Source organism: Furipterus horrens, unplaced genomic scaffold (assembly GCF_987537825.1).
Source record: "Furipterus horrens unplaced genomic scaffold, mFurHor1.1.pri manual_scaffold_5, whole genome shotgun sequence".
Classification (NCBI taxonomy): Eukaryota; Metazoa; Chordata; class Mammalia; order Chiroptera; family Furipteridae; genus Furipterus; species Furipterus horrens.
The window spans coordinates 56,828,110-56,844,849 of NW_028327175.1; positions in this window are offsets into that span (position 1 = coordinate 56,828,110).

A 16,740-nucleotide genomic window follows, 5' to 3' on the forward strand; every position below is an offset into this window, starting at 1 on the left:
TAATTTCATAATTGATCAGGAAGGCAATATGGTAAATAGATTAAGGAAATAGGCTGTGGAACCAGACAGACAGCCTAAGGCTGGAATCACAGGTCCTTTGTTTACTAGTTGTTAAGTATACAGAACATCATTTCTCTGAGCTTCCTTTTCTTCAACTGGAGAAATTAGAAGGGGAATAGAACCTATCTCAGAGAATAGTCTGAAGATGGGATAAGCAAACACATGCAAAGCATGAAGCACATGGCCTGACTCATAGTAAGTATTCAAAAGATATTAGCAATTATTTGGGGCTAGCTAATATTCTAGCTACATCAAGTACTAAAATACTCATTTAACTTTTCATTTTCTGATGAGAGAATGTAAAGCAATATTCTTGTCATATTTGAAGACTTAAGTCCCTCTTTTCATCTCCAGGTGAGATTCACATAAGAAGAAAATAACCTCAATAAGTAAAAATTGCATTGGAAGATAGGAAACCCTCTAGTGATTTTTTTTACAAAAGTATTAACAATGGTTTAAATTTTTTCATTCTTAACATTGCATTGTATTGCCTATACCTTCATTGTTTTTAGGAGGATTGAATCAAGGACTCACTTAGGATTAAATGTAAAACAGAAAAATATGGTCATTATCTCCCATCATAACATCATCTCCCTGTCCCTCACTAGGGGTCTATCCTGGGTCCAATTTTCATTGTCTCAGAGATCATTCAAGCTTTAATAATTCCCACAAAAATATTAATTTTTGGGTGGAAGAGTAAGTGGAAGTTACTCTAACCTTCTCTTAGGAACAATCTGGAATTACAACTAAATTGTAGAGAAGTCATTTGGAATAACCAACTGAACACCAGCTGGAGAGAAGCCTTATAATATGGACAGACAGAAGAAACCACTTCACCACAACGTGACTGGTACAGAGTGCAGAGGAGATGCAAGAAGGATGGCTCAGCTCTCACTGGCAACAGCTAGAGTGCTAGAGGGAAATTTTAGCAGCTGGAAGTTTCCCCTGAGAAGTGTGGGGTCTGAAACATAAACTGGGCTCCCCAGACAATAGCACCAGAGCTAGAAAAGAACCAAGATAACATCCAGCTGTGAAAACCACAAGGTAGGGTTTCTGTCTGCCAGGGAGAGATGGCAGGAGGCATAGAGAGCCTCTTAAAGGGTCAATGCACAAAATTTTGTCTGCAGCCACTTAACTGGGACTCTAAGAAAGGGAAGGCAGAATGGACTAGAGGTGCTTGAGGAGAGTCTGGGGATGGTGGCTTTGGAGAGAGAACTGAGGAAGCAGCAGACAGGATCCCTGTTCTGAGTCATTCCCCATACTGCAGGAGCCATCTTGCTCAGGAATAGCACTCCCCTCCAAACTGGCCTCAGCTTGAGAAGAAGCAATATGCCTGCTCACAAAAATTATTCTCCCCTGTGGTGCTTAAACCTGACTGCTAATTACAGACTGACTATATTAACAACTGAAGGAGACAGTCACAGACTGTGGATCCTTGGCAGTCTCAATCAGGCTGCCTAGGCCCAGGCTGAGACATGATCTGACATCACCAGGGGTGGATCCACAAAGAGAAGACAGTACTAAACATCAGATTCTATTGAGACAAATTCCACCATAGTCTTCTTCATGAGTTGTGTTATTTTCTCTCCTGCATAGTTTTTTAACATTAACTTTTTGTCCTTCAAGTTTGTGCCTATTAGGTGACTAGTTTTTATATTATAGTTTATTTCAAATTTCATATTTTCCTCTTCCCTTCTCTTACTCCATTTTATCTGCTTCTTTCCTCTTCTTGTTTTCATTTTAAATTTTATTTTCTCTCTTGTTATGACTTGTTTCCATTCTGCGCTCTTACTATTCCTCCCCCCTACAACCTCTCAAAACCATTAGTGATTGTTATTAATCATCTCACATTCTTTTTTCTGTTCTTAAAATACTCTTATTCTATTTCCACCCTTATCAATCTTTGCTCATTGGTTGTGGATATGGTGGTTGTTTTTGCATTTCTTCAATTTTATTTCTAGATCTTCACTATTTTCCTTTCCAAGTCTCAACTTTACCATTCTCCTCTCCTATTTCATTTTGCCTTCCTCCTGCCTTTCTATTTTTTCATTTTAAATTTTAATTTTTCCCTACCTTACCCTGGTTTTCATCCCTCACTCTTAGTATTCTTTCCCCCTCTATCCTCTCAAAACCACTTCTCTTTCCTTTAGACAGCTCAAGCTTTTCTTTCTTTCTTTCTTTCTTTCTTTCTTTCTTTCTTTCTTTCTTTCTTTCTTTCTTGTTTTCCTTTTTATTCTCATCCTTTCTATATTAATCTTTCTTCTTTGGTTGTTGATAATGTTGTGGTGGATCTTTTTCTCCAATTTGGTTCTTTTTGGTTCTCTCCCTCACTGTGTGTGTGTGTTTGTGTGTGTATACACACACACAAACACACACACACACATATATTATATATGTATGTATATATTTATACACACACACATATATATATACATACATATATATATTTTTAATTTCTGTTTAAACTTAATACTATATGCTTCCCTTCTCTTACTCTGTTTTGTCTTCTTTCATCCCTTTTTATTTATGTGGTAAATCTTACTTTATTTCTTTCTTTACCTTGTCTCTATTCCCTAGTCTTATTATTGCTCTTCCATATATCCTCTCAAAATTATTTTTCTTTCAGTTAGTCATCTCATATTTGTTTTTCCTTTCTTATAATAGTCTTAGTCTCTTTGCACATTTATCAATATTGACTCATTTGCTGTTGCTAGGTGTGGTTATGGGTGGGGTTATTTTTTCGGTGTGGGTTTGTTTCCTGGGCTGTTTGGTTTTGTTCTGGCAACACCTGTACAATGGCATACAAGACACGGTAGGCAGAGTGACTCTCAGTCTGTTGGCCAGAGGAAAGAACCCACCAAAGAATGACCTAACAACAACCAAAACACAATTATAACCAGAGAGCTCACATAAATGGCATAAAGGGCATCTCAAGAGCATCAAGTTCAAGAGACCAGGAGACTGCACCACTGAATGCCACAGGTCTCCTACCACAGAAGGTCATATCTTAAAGACAGGGAGTCAAAGAAGATCAATCTAAGAAGCAGAAACAAACAAAAAGAGTTACATAAAATGGGAAGACAAAGAAACAACCCCCAATTGAGAGGAAAGGAGGAATACCCAGAAAGAGTGCTAAATGAAATAGAGGCAAGCGAACTTTCAGACACTGATTCAAAATAATGATTATAAGGATGCTCAATGAGCTCAATGAGAACTACAAAGAACTACAGGGAAGCTACAATGAACACACTGCAAACAACACCAGCATGAAAAAGGACATAGAAACTATCAATAAGAACCAGAAGGAAATGAATAATACAATCTCTGAAGTGAAGAACAGAGTAGAAGGTATTAAAAGTAGGCTAGATGAATCAGAAGATAGAATCAGCAAGCTGGAGGACAGGTAGAAAAAAATTCCCAGACAGTGCAACAAAATGAAAAAACACTCAAAAAAGAATGAAGTGGGTTTAAGGAAGCTGCAGGACAACACGAAACATAATAATATTCATATCATAGGGATACCAGAAGGAGAAGAGGAGAAGGAAGGAATAGAAAACCTGTTTGAAAAAATAGTGACAGAAAACTTCCCCTAACTTTAGAGAAAAAGACATACAAGTCCAGGAAGCACAGAGGGTCCCAATCAAGATGAAACCAAAGAGGTCCACTCCAAGACACATCATAATAAAATAGCAAAATTTAAAGACAAAGAGAGAATCTTAGAGGCAGCAGGGGAGAAATGGCTAGTAACATACCAGGGAGCTCTAGTAAGGCTATCAGCTGATTTCTCAATAGAAACACTACAAGCCAGAAGAGAATGGCAAGAAATATTCCAAGCAATGGAAAGCACAGGCCTATAACCAAGACTACCCAGCAAGACTCTTTTAAAATGGAGGGTGAAATAAGGAGTTTTCCAGACAAAAGAAGACTAAAAGAATACATCTCTACCAAACCAGCATTGCAAGAGATGCTAAAGGGGTTGCTCTAAGAAGATGAAGAAAAAGAGAGGGAGAGGAACACAGGTACAAAGGGAAAAATGGCAGCAAATAAGTACCTATCAATAATAACTTTAAATGTATATGAATTAAACGCTCCAATCAAAGGACATAGGGTAGCTGAATGGATAAGAAAACATGACCCATATATATGCTGTCTACAAGAGACCCACTTCAGAACAAAATATTTACACAGATTGAAAGTGAAGGGATGAAAAAAATATTCCAAGCAAATAGACATAGCAATCCTTATATCATAAAAAATAGACTTCAAAAAAAAAAAGACGATAAGAAGAGATAAATAAGGCCACTACATAATACTTAAGGGAATAATCCATCAAGGAAATATAACTCCTGTAAACATATATGCACCCAACATTGGAGCATCCAAATATCTTGGAGGACTTCAAGAAAGATGTTAATAGCTGCACACTCATAGCAGGGGATTTCAATACTCCATTGTCAATGTGGACAGATCTTCCAAGCAAAGCATCAACAATGATATTGTGGCATTGAAAAACACTCTGGATCAGGTGGATTTAATTAATATATACAAAGTCTTTCACCCTAAAGAAGCAAAATAGAATATATATTATCTTCAAATTCACATGCAAAATTTTCAAAGGTAAACCACATGATAGGAAACAAAATAAGCCTCAAAAAATTCCAGAAAATTGAGATTATATCAAGCATCTTCTCGGGTCACAATGACTTGAAACTATTAACCAACTTCAAGAAAAAGAAACTCAAAACCACTAACACTCAAATACATGGAGACTGAATAACATGTTATTAAATAATGAATGGGTTAACAATGACATCAAGGGAAAAATCAAAAAGTTTCTGGAAACAAATGAAAATGAACACAAAACAGCTCAAAACCTATGAGACACAACAAAGGCAATTCTGAGAAGGAAGTTCATAGCAACACAGGCCTATCTAAAAAAGACAGAAAAATCTAAGATAAACAACCTAACCCTACATCTACAAAAACTAGAGGAACAACAATCAGAGCAGAATTAAACAACTGAGAGACTAAAAGAATAATTCAAAGGACCAAAATATCCTAGAGCTGGTTCCTTGAAAAGATAAAATGACAAGCTTTTAACCAAACTCATCAAGAAAAAAAAGAGGGTGGATCCAAATAAATAAAATAAATAAAATCAGAAATAAAAGATGAGAAATTATACCTGATACCACAGAAATACAAAGGATTGTAAGAAATTATTATGAACCACTATATGACAAGAAATTTGACAACATGGGCAAAACTGATAAATTTATGGAAATATAATATTCCAAAACTGAATCAAAAAGAAGCAGAAAGGCTGAATATATTAATAACAACCAGCAAAATCAAAGCAGTAATCAAAATACACAAAAATCCTGGACCGGACACCTTTACAGGCAAATTTTACCAAACATTCAAAGGAGAACTAACTCCTATCCTTTTCAAACTATTCCAAAATTTCAAGAAGATAAAAGACCCCCACACTTTTTTCAATAAGCCATTATTATCCTAATTCTGAAGCCAGGTACAGACAAAACAAAGAAAGAAAATTATAAGCTAAAATCCTCAACAAAATACTGGCAATCCAAACCAATAATACATTAAAAGATCATATACCATGATCACATGGGATTAATCCCAGAGACGCAAGGGTGGTATAATATTTGCTAATTAATAAACATATCATAATACACCACATAAACAAAATGAAGACAAAAACCACATGATCTACCAATACATACTAAAAAAGCTTTTGATAAAGTACAGCACCTGTTTATGATAAAAACTCTCAACAAAGTGGGAATAGAACAACCATACATAAACATAATAAAGGCCATATATGAGACCTACAGCCAACATTATACTCAACTGGCAAAAACTAAAAGGCTTTCCCTTAAGATCAGGATAGACAAAGGTGTCTGCTTTCACCACTTTTACTCAACATAGTATTGGAAGTTTTAGCCATAGCTATTGGGAAAAAAAAAAGAAAAAGAAATTAAAGGCATCCAAATAAGAAAGGAGGAAGTAACTGTCATTATTTATGTGCAGATGAATGATAGTGTACATAGAAATCCTATAGGCTACTCCAAAAAACTACTCAACCTAATAAGTAAATTTGGTAAAACATCAGGATACAAAGTCAATATTCAGAAATTGAAGGCATTTCTGTACACCTACAATAAAATATCAGAAACAGAAACTAGAAAGAATATCCCACTTACTATAGCAACAAGAGAAATAAAATGCATAGGAATAAACTTAACCGAGGAGGTAAAAGACTTGTACTTGAAAAACTACAGATCATTGAAGAAAGAAATTAATGAAGATACAGATAAATGGAAGCGTGTACTGTGTACATGGGTGGAAGAATTAACATCATTAAAATGTCCATACTACCCAAAGGAATCTATAGATTCGACACAATCTCTATTAAACTACCAATGACATATTTCACAGAATTAGAACAAATAATTCAAACATTTATATGGAGACAAAAATGACCCCAAATACCATCAGCAATCTTGAGAAAGAAAAACAAAGTAGAAAGGATCATAACACTTGATATCAAACTATACTACAAGGCCACTGTAATCAAAACAGTCTGGCACTGGCATAAGAACAGACACATAGATCAGTGGAACAGAATAGAGAGTCCAGAAATAAACCCATGTCTCCATGGTCAATTAATATTTTACAAAGGGGGAAGGAGCATAAAGTGGAGTAACAATAGCCTCTTCAACAAATGATGTTGGGAGAATTGGACATTCAATATAATGAAACTAGACCACCAACTTACATATATACCAGAATAAACTCAAAATTTATTAAAGAGTTAAACATAAGCCATGACACCATAAATGTCCTAGAGGAAAACATAGACAGTAAAATTTCAGAAATCCCATTCACCAATATTTTCACTAATATATCTCCTAGGGTGAGGAAACTAAAAGAAGGAATAAACAAATGGGACTACATCAAATAAAAAAACTTCTGCACAACTAAAGAAAACAACATCAAAATGAAAAGGTAACCAACCATATGAGAAAACATATTTTCCAGTGATACCTCAGACAAGGGTTTGATCTCCAAACTATATAAAGAACTCATATAACTCAACACCGGGAAGACAAACAATCCAATTAAAAATGGGAAAAGGACCTGAACAGAAACTTCTCCAAGGAGGACATACAGAGGGCCCATAGGCATAAAAAAGGATGCTCAATATCACTAGCCATCAGAGAGATACAAATTAAAACCACAATGAGATACCACCTCACACCTGTCAGAATGACCATCATTAATATATCAACACACAACAAGTGCTGACCTGGACATAGAGAAAATGGAAGCCTAGTGCATTTTTGTGGGAATGCAAACTAGTGCAGCCACTGTGGAAAACAGTATGGAATTTCCTCAAAAAACTAAAATTGGAACTGACTTTTGTTCCAGCAATTCCACTGCTGGGATTATAGCCTAAATATCTTGAAACACCAATTCAAAAGAACTTATGCACCCCTTTGTTCATAGCAGTGTTATTTATAATAGCCGAGCGCTGGAAACAGCCTAAGTGCCCATCAGCGAATGAGTGGATCAAATCTGTGGTACATTTACAAAATAGAATACTACGCAGCAGAAAGAAAGAAGAAAGACCTACCTTTCATGACAGCATGGATAGAAATGGAGAGTACTATGCTAAATAAAATAAGCAAGGCAGTGAATGACAAATATGTACCATATGATCTCACCTATAAGAGGAAACTAATGAACAAAACAAACAAATGGGCAAAATTGAATCAGAGGCATGGAAACAAGGACCAGACTGACAGTGACCAGAGGGGAGGTGTGAGGGGGATAAGAAGTAAAAGACAAGGAAGGGTCTAGTCAAGGAACAGGTATAAATGACATGTGAACGTGGACAACAGGGTGGGAATTGACTGTGGGAGAGGGGTGTGAGAGAGGCAGCAGAGAGCAACAGGGAAAAATTGGGAGAACTGTAATAGAATAACAATTTTTTAAAAAAGAAACATCACCTGAAGTGAATTCTCTCAATCACTAAAAAATAATTTGTTGTTATTTTTTCAATCATAATTTCAGTTAATTGAAATCACCTGAAAGGAAAAATACTGGTTTGGTTTTGTGGAGTGCTATTGTTTTGCCACATATCAATTGCTACATCTCTTATGACAACTGCCTTCCCCACTACTCTGCTCATATTCCCCATGTCCTTTATGATCATACCATCTTATCCAGGAGTTGACATTTGTTTTTAGTTAGGCCTATATCCCACCTTCGATATTTTAAAATTTCGGTCAGAGAGAGGCCAAGTAGTTTATCTCCTGGGTTAAAGATATAATATATTAAACTTAGGAAGCATCAGTTACTATGTTTACATCATGTAGGAGAAAGATGGCACTGGTACATAGAGACTAGAGATAGAAGGAGTTTGGGAAACATTAGAGACGGTGATTCCATAAGACTCACTTGGAGGGTGGTGAGGAAGGGAGGCCCAGCAGTTTTCCTGCCCTTCCCACAGCTATTTTTAGTTTCTCCTTGGAGAACTGGAAGCATCTCCTATGCTGCCCTTCAGCATTCTCCTGACCCAAATTATCTGGCCAGCCATTCTGTGGTCACTGGTTCAATGTTAGCTTCCATTACCTTCTTGAAAGAGGATTTACATGGCATCTCATGGAAGGCCCAACCTCTGTATTTCTCATTTCATACCTGGGGATTTCCTGTGGTGTTACAATGTGGGAACCTGTTCCACATACCTGCATGCATTACATTGAACCCAAGCGGCTTTGTGCCCATGGAGCCACCATTGACCAATGGAAGCCAATGGGTAAAGGCTTTCTCCTTTTGTCCCCAAGTACATTACATTAGGGTCTCAGAAGCGTTGAGCACCAGTCAGCTAATACCCTGCTGCAAGTTAGGGTGGCCAACTTAATAACTCTTTATTGAATTGGCTTTTCTTCCTTCCTTGTTTTTCTCTCTCTGCCCTACACCCCTGTTCCCTGGCATTATATTTCCAGATAAACTATGGAATTCTTTGTGTCAGGCTCTGCTTTTGAGGGATCTGAGCTAAGAGACCCAGTACTCTTTCAGCCAATATCCTTTAGATAGCTAACACAATGACTATGACTTTAGAAAAATTGACTGGTTCCATACCTCAGTCCATTCATTTGTAAAATTGTGGAATTGGGCATATTTTTAAGATTTATTTCATTCCTAAGATTCCACATTTTAAATAAGAGGCTTTATGTCTCAGATAAATAAATCTCTAGTGGTGTCCATGCAGATACTGGGACAATCAATTCCTCTTGTGTTTCTGGTCCTTCAGTGCTCACGTCCCTGGCAACACCATGACAGAATTAGTCTTTGATTTTCATGTGTCCTTTAATCCAGGACACCAGAGAGAAATTAGTGAGGGTGGTTACATGTGGGAATGGAGTTATAAATTATCTCTCTAGCATATCTGAATTTCTCAAGCTGTTCCAAAAGAATCTTTGAATGATTCATGGTCTAAAATAAATTATGTTCTCATGAAAAAAAGCTAATTCATGAAAAAGAAATCCTATGAAAAGTTCTTTAAAGTCCTTTTCATCTGTGAAAACTGAAGTCTTATAGGACTCTGGATGGTTACTGTAACTCTCTTGGTTTCAAGATTCTCAAACTTGGGATTTTGACTTCAGAGCATTTCCCTCCCTTACATCACACATGAGACGTTTTTTCTCAGAGAATTCAGTTATTAAAGTGCACATTCCCTTGTGACTCATGGCTAAGTATTCAAGGCACCTCTGTCATCTTTAAAACTATGTACTGCAAATTAACATCTGACTTTCTTGTCTTTGGTGAAGACTGGTTGTTCTTCCAATTCTTCCTTCCACTTTGATATCTTTCCAAAGGTACAACCAGGAGGAGCAAAGTGAAGAGAGCAAAAAATTATATGGTTAAAACAAAACAAAACTATTCTAAAAATCCTATATATTTGGTGTTAAATGAAATATTAATTAATGACTTAAACAAATCAAAATAACTGTAGACATCACTAAGAGCAGATTCCTAATATCCTAAGCCATTCTGAACAGTGACAGTATTTGACATAAAGTGAGAACTAACATAGCAAAATCACAGTAAGGAACAGAGGTTAGTTAGTTAGTAGAGGACAAATTTAGCTCCACGTAGTGCATTTGGGCATCTAATAGTGGGAAAGAAAGAATGGCTTTAGAGTAAAAGGTGTCTATATACAAGGTTTTTGGATAACAATGAGTTCCAAATTTGGTGTTTGATCCAACTAAAACCAAAGGGGTTTATAAAAACCCTCTTCACTTAGTAGCATTAAGAAAGCAGTAATTTGTAGCAAACCTTTTTCTGGAGCCCATTTTATTAAAGGAATAGTGCATTACCAAGTTTTGCATAAAATTTTGCAGTAGAAAATAACAACAGAAATTACCAGGAAAATTAAAATGCAGTTGAGGAATGTGTTTGCTTTAGAAACTAAACTGAATAACCACAAAAATAGAGACAAAAAAATGTTTGCAAAGCATATGTCAGCTCTGACGTTTTAAAAATGGCTTTGAGATCTAGACAAAGATCAAAGTAGAATGCAATAGAAGCTGCTGCCACATGAGGCCCATTTTCCTATTAGGCAGACTAGTCACAAGTCTCAACAAAGCAGGGAGAGAAGGCATGAAATCGAAATGAGGCAGATTTCTCTTTGATGAAACTATCCAGAATTTTGCAAACTGAAAAACATCTAAAAGGAAACTTTTCATTTCCACATTACATTAAGTAATGTTTTATTTTGTTTTTTGTTTTTTTGTAAACTAAACTTCTAAATTGAAATACACGTGAAGGTGGGAATAGAACACAGTCTCTCCATTGGTGGCTTCCATGTGGCCCTTCTCAGGGCCAACATGGAATCCCAGTGGACATAGCAAAAACTCTGAACTGGGGAAAAGATGGAATAAAAGTGGATCTGACCCAAACCAGTACCCAGTTTTGCTCAATCTAGCATCGCCTCTAAAAACAAGTGAGGGCTCCACTTTCTAGAATGTTACTTTTCTACTGCCATTACTGTTAATTTCTTTCTTTCTTTCTTTTTTATTGTGGTAAGAACACTTAACATGAGATCCACCTTCTAAAATTTTAAGTGTACAATACAGTATTGTTAACTATAGGCATAATGTTGTATAGCAGATCTCTCAAACTTATCATTTCTATACCTAAAAAAGAAAACAAAAAGCAAAACTGAGAACTTGGTCATTCCTTGCCCTAATGTTCATAGCCATAAAAACTAAAAATTAACCAGTTATGGGCACTTGATGACTCAGTACATTCTCCATTTGCCTCTGTCACAATGTTCCCACCCCAGATTTTTTCAAATAAGGTTTTCCCTTTAAGGGAACAACTGGTGGAATATATTTTGAGATATATCCTGAGGCCTTCCTCTTTTCCTCTAGAACATTAGCCATTTCCCCTCAGGAGAAAGAATGGTGGGGCTGGTGCATCCAATCCAGTATGACTAAGATTAGTTTCCAAGAAATCCTTTTATGTGTTAGTTTGGAGAAACTTTGACTGCCTCGTTCCTCTTGGGGATTGCTCTCTTGACTTCCTGTTTAGTTACACATTGGCTATAAATTGTCCTTCACCAGAAAGGTGATCTTTTAAAATAGGAATTTTCCTTTAAGTTATTGAAATAATTATACGAAATGGTTAAAATGGGTTAATAACATTTCAGAAGAGTTTACATCATGTACTCTACAAAACAAATGGTCATTCCAAAGGCCAAAATATCGAGTACTAAAATTCCAATGATGTTCTGTTACTGAACTAAATCCTCTGAGAAACCAGGAAACTGGCTTATTCTGCAGCCCTCAAAATTTATCACACTCTAGGGTGTAAAGAAAGGCAAAGAACTTTATTCCTGTGCTATATATTTCAGTAAATATGTCTGTGTCCCTAAAAGGATATTACTTTGAAAGGTCCTAAACACATTGAGTCCTAAGACTTATATTTTGGGGATGATTGCACCTTGCCTATACAGGCAGAACAAAATCTGTATTTTTCACAGAATTTAAAAATCTATTACTTCATCAGTTCCCCAGATTTACATGAACAACATTTTCAATAACATTTATAAATTGGACATATAGATGTTATAATAATAAAGTCATGTTTCTTCTTTTCTTTTGTATCGGGGAAAGAAGAGGATTTAAGAAAGTAAGAAATGAGACTCCTCTTGAAAGAATTTAATTAAAATAACCCTTGGAATTTTAGCCTATTTTATAGGCTACCCCACCTCACTTTAGTGTCAATTCAGAAACTTAACTTGTGAGAAGGAGGCTGTTAAGTCTAAACAAATACATCCTACTTTTCCGGAAGCCCCTGCTATCATTGTTCAGCCACTCAATTTGAATTTTGTCCAACATGATTTCTGAAAAGTGAGGCATGAGCTGGCTGGAAAAAACTGACCAAGCATTTCTACATTCTCAGCTCTGCTGGATAAGGGAAGAGAACCATCACAAGACTCTTTTTCTGCCATTCAGGATTGAGGTGGGACCACCTGGGGTTTCCAATTTTAGAATATAACTATTTGGGCAATTAGAAAAACTCTGAGCTTCTGTGTCCCCTGGTATTTAAGTAAATTAATAATATTAAGCATTTCTAAAATAAGAAGTGGGTTATAAGATATGCCAGCCTATCATGAGCATAATTTGCTCAGTTACCTTTTCCCCAACGGAGACTCATGAAGGTACAGTCCTATAGCATCAGTGCTTAAGAGCCCACAGACCTGGAATACCTATTTCCCACAGATTCGAGACAATGAAAGTTCATTATCACACACCCTTATTTAACTCCAAAGCCCATGACAAAGATTTGTTTTAATGTCCCAGCCTAAAGTTCCTGCAGCAATATTTTATTTTTCAGACAGTAGCTTTCATTCATAATGCTAACAGCTCTTGAATTCTCCAGTCAAGCTGCATGTTAGGATACCCCTCCCTTGTTTTTTTGGTACTTCCTAAGCTTTATATTTTGCCACATGCAGTCCAAACTAAATTTAAAAAAAAAAAATGTTACATGTGGCACATGGGATAATTAAATAATTAATAGAAGCTTTGATCTCAAAGTACATATATTTCTTCTCAGTTTTCTATAGCAAGAATAAAAGAATATTTTTAAAGTTTCCAAAATTTAAGCAAAACCCATCTTCTCTGTGACTAATAGGATTTTCAATTCCTGGAAAAGAAAGTTATTTATCATTGCAAGACGCTTAAGTAAGCTTCCCACCAGGTCCCTTTACAACCTGAAATTTATGAAAGACAAAGCCAAAAATCCTTACCTGGTCTAGATCAGATAACTCTATACATTGTTTAATTTGTGCTGCATAGGCAGTGTAAAAAAATAGAATGACTTTGAGGTGTAAAGTTAGAATGACCTGGGTTTAATTTCAAAACACTACTTTTAAGCTATTTGTCTTGGGAAATTTTCCTCATCTGAAAAATGGGATAATAATATTATCTAACTCATGGTAGGGATGAAGATTAAAGATTAGAACTAATGTAATTTTATGTTGTTTTCTAAAATCCCTGCACATGTTATTTAGTGGGCAAAAATTTTCCTTCATGGCTTTGTGTGAAAACTCCAGAAGCCCCATGATTTCTCTGCTCATGTTCAGGTAATAAAAAATCCTACAGTCATTTTAAGTTATAAAATATGGCCTCATTTCAGATATATAAAGTCTCAGAAGTTCAATATATTAAGCAATTCATTAGTGTTTATCAAAAACAAACAAACAAAGAAACAAAAAAGCCTTCTCATCTCCAGCCTATTATTGGCAAGCCACCTGCCTTCTCCATTCATTCACCTCCTCCTCACCTGATTCGCTGCTGTTATTATTTCATCTGGGTCACAGGGAAAGGAAGGAGAAAGATCAAGAGAATGAATGGAATGGCTCTTAATCATCTGTTGGCTGGTAAAGTGGTATTCTGGCTTCCCATTCTTTGGGTCAGACATATGTTGAATTCAGACTTTTCCTTTTGTGGACACATCCATGAGCTCTTCAGAAGCCCCCAAAGGACTGCTCTGACCACAGCTTCCATGACCCCTGAAAGACTCCTTTTCTTTGACCCACCCTTCTTTACTCTTCATCAGCTTCTGTTTCAAAACCAGAGATTTCCCTCATCTGTGGTAGGAGCCTTAGTGACCCTATTCAAAATAATTTTTTAATGTTGTAAGATCACCCATAAGTATGCAAAAGTTGTAAGAAGATAAACTCGTATTTAGAAATTCATCTGCCACAATTTGTAATGTCTTTTAAAACTTAGGAGATACAAATTGGTAGTTGCATAATAGTCATGGGATGTAAAGTGCAGCATAGGGAATATAGCCATTATGTTGTGGTGTGTTGGTTGGGTGCCAAAAGTATCAGGAAAACACTTTGTAAAGTGTATGATTGACCACTATGCTGTACTACACCTGAAACTAATACAGAATAATGTTGAATGTAAATTGTAATAAAAAATAGAGTTAAAAATTATGAAGACAAACATCTGAGCAAGTCTAAGTGGCTTGAAAATTAATTAGGAAAAAAAAAACCCTATGATTTAGAAAACAGCTAACTAAAACTAAAAACAGACCAAACATCTTAAATACACAAGAAATGTGACAAGTCTGCTCCCCTGGTTCACCCAAATTAGCAACACTTGAAAAATCTAATAGCTGGGAATATTCATTTTAAACCAGATGCAATTTGCTTTTGATGCAATCCCCTGGCATCACCCATGGACTGAAGATGGCTATGTGATCATAGGGCCTTTTCCTGATGCTCTTCCTGAATTCACAAAATTCCTATTGGACCTAGACTTCAATTTCTTCTATGCCTTTAGCTTCCCTAGAGACATGCCTTCTTCTGAGCCACTACTTGTACAGATATTTATGGAAGCCTTAGCTCTTTTCTCAAACTTATGCTACTGTGTATGCAATGCTCACAAAAAGTATGTTATTATTCTATCTCAAATGTCTGCAATTCAACAGCTACAATTTTCAATTACTAATGTCAATATTTCATTGATTCTACTTAGGTATCAGGTTATCCCTAAACGGTATTTTTTATTTTCTGTTTGGGTACCATGACCTTCTTTTGGACATCAAGAGTGTGGCATCTTGGCTCACATTCATTTTTATCATGTAGCTTAATAGATTTTAGCATGGGACACAGAACCTAAGCATGCTTGGAGGTTCTCACACAGAAGCTACCAGTTTTCTTGTTTTGTCAGTCCTATTGTGGTATAGAGGCACAAGTAAGCCAAGTATGGTCAATATGCTTAATTATTTGTCATGTGAATTAATAACCAGTCCCAAGTAATATTAATTCCTCTACCCCCCCCCCCCAATTTTAGCTGATTTGAAGTTAAGACAGGATGCAAAGTATACATTCAGATTTTTCATGGCTGATTCCTTTCTAATCACACATCAGTATAATTTTCTTGGCCAAAGGACTAGGGAGGAAAGGGAACTAAGTGTTAACTCTCCCAGGAAACTTTATAATCTTTGAAATACCCTTGCTGAAGTTTTATTTTTGTCCTGTACTTTGTATGCCTACTTGTACCCCTATTCCATGGATACCATCTCACTAGGAGAAGTCTTTTTAAAGAAATACCCATGAAATCCGTGAGCATTCTGAAGCCATCCTTCCCCTCTCACCCCATTACCCATGCTTCAGCATTTACACTCCCTAAGCAGATTTCACAGAGAGCTGCACACCAGGAAAGGGAAAGGTAATGATGTGTGTTTGTCTTACGGGTGCAACTCACATTTCAAACTTGTCTATAATTCCAACAAATGAAAGGAGTTGTTAAACCATAACAAAAGCTAAATAAAAAGAAACACTAAACTGTAAAATGAATAAAAACTGTCATTAGGTGTAACCTAAACAGTCTGTGTGTGGTTTCTAGAATGACAAGTAAACAATACACATTAAATGTTGTCAAGTAGCTTCAACAAAAAGTGTTTCCATGCATGTGCAAATAAGGAGATGCGCCACAGCCAGCACCAGAGCACAGGAGCTTTGTGGGCAATCGCACACAGTGGCATTGACCAGAAAGACCGCCATCTGCCAGATTTGCCTTTTTTTCATCCTTTAGTAAGGTTGACAGGAAATCTCTCTCTCTAATTGAATAGCCAGTGGTTCTTTACTCCCTTTTTGACTGCTAACTTAGCAAAGCACTTAAAGAAATTGTTGGGAAAACTTGTCCCCATTTAGATTGTTTTAGGGGCAGAACTTTAAAGCCAAAAAATGCATTCATAACATGTATTCATAATAAAAATGGAACTGTCCACTCTACAATGACAGGGTCATGCAATAATAAATACCTGAATTATTTCCTAGTTCCTCCTTTCCATGAATCAGAAGCCCCAAACTCCAATTCCCATCAGGACCAGGAAATATACAAGAGTAAGGTGGCTGGTATGAGACAGGCATAGGACAGACTGTAGAGAGGTGAGGGTTTAGGACGGTGGAGAGTGTGAACCTGCCCCGAGGGTACTTCCATTCTTCAACCTGTAAAATCTGCAGTGGCAAAGCAAAACATCTCCAGGCTGAATTCAGCCCACAGACTAGATGCAGCAGGCTATTTTTCACCTTGATGTAATTAAATTAAAATTAATCAGAAGAGCTTA